The sequence below is a fragment of the Stegastes partitus genome, unplaced genomic scaffold (genome assembly GCF_000690725.1).
Source record: "Stegastes partitus isolate 25-593 unplaced genomic scaffold, Stegastes_partitus-1.0.2 Scaffold1535, whole genome shotgun sequence".
Taxonomy (NCBI): domain Eukaryota; kingdom Metazoa; phylum Chordata; class Actinopteri; family Pomacentridae; genus Stegastes; species Stegastes partitus.
In genome coordinates, this window is record NW_007579266.1 from 41713 (window position 1) to 42860 (window position 1148).

Consider the following 1148-nt stretch of genomic DNA (forward strand, 5'->3'; position numbering starts at 1 on the left):
CCCATCACCCTGCAGCTCTGCATGCTAACATTTGGTAATGAAGCTAATGTAGCAGCAGCAATTTTGGATTTTAAATTAAACCTGCAGTGTGGAGCTTTTGTCTCCCCCTTCTGGCAGTCAGAGGAATGACACACAAACACTGTACAGCTTCCTAACAGTGCAAATCACTGAGTGTCTCTTTGTTGTGTTACCGTTAAAATGACTACCTCGATAAATAAAGTGGCTAAATTCAAATTAAACCTTCTTTTTCTTCTGGTCTTTATTTAAAACAGGTCATGAAAAATGTCAGTAATTAGTTTTTTCTTTAATGTATTATATATCAAGGTGAGACCATTCTTTATCCTTATTTAGTTTTTATTTATGTGTTTTTCGTTGTTGTGTAAATATTAAATTAATCACCGGTGAGCCTTGATCAACACGTTGAAGTGGTTAAATTCAAAATAAACCTTTTCTGCTGGTGTTTATTAAAAATGATCAACATTCATTAATAGCAACTGAAATTAAACACAGTTATATTATCCAGCTCTACATGTCCACTTTGTTTAGCTGCTGTGGGCTTTATAATAAAGAAAAAAAAGTCATATATTTTAGTATTTTAGCGCAATATTTATCATGTTAATGTGGAATTTCGGATGCAGCAAATACATAGAAATATGGATTTCTCATATTTGAACATTACTGGGAACATTTGGAATAATATAACTACATAAAATCTAGACTAGTGGTTGATTTAATGTGAAAGACTTTTTACACCTTTAATTGTATGGAACATATTTTGTAATTTAATATAATTATGTGTAAAATAAAGTGTGAACTGAATCTGCAGGACAAGAATTTAAACAACTTTTGATATTTAATCGACATTTACGGTGTAATAAATTCAGGAAATTGTCATTATATAGTTTCTCTGGTTCACATTGGTTCAGTTATGGTGTCTATGACCCGGTCTACGGCCGGTCTCTGGGTTCTGGCTGTCGGTTCTAATGCTGTGGCTTTAATTTCCACGTCCTCCCTGCCTCCCCTCCATCTGTCCGGCCTTCCTCTGCCAGTATCTGCTGCACAGCGGGCCTGCAGCCTGTTTACTGTATACAGTCCAGCACGTTTCCGGGTCCGTGAACTTGCATCAACACTCAGCAGGACTTGGACCT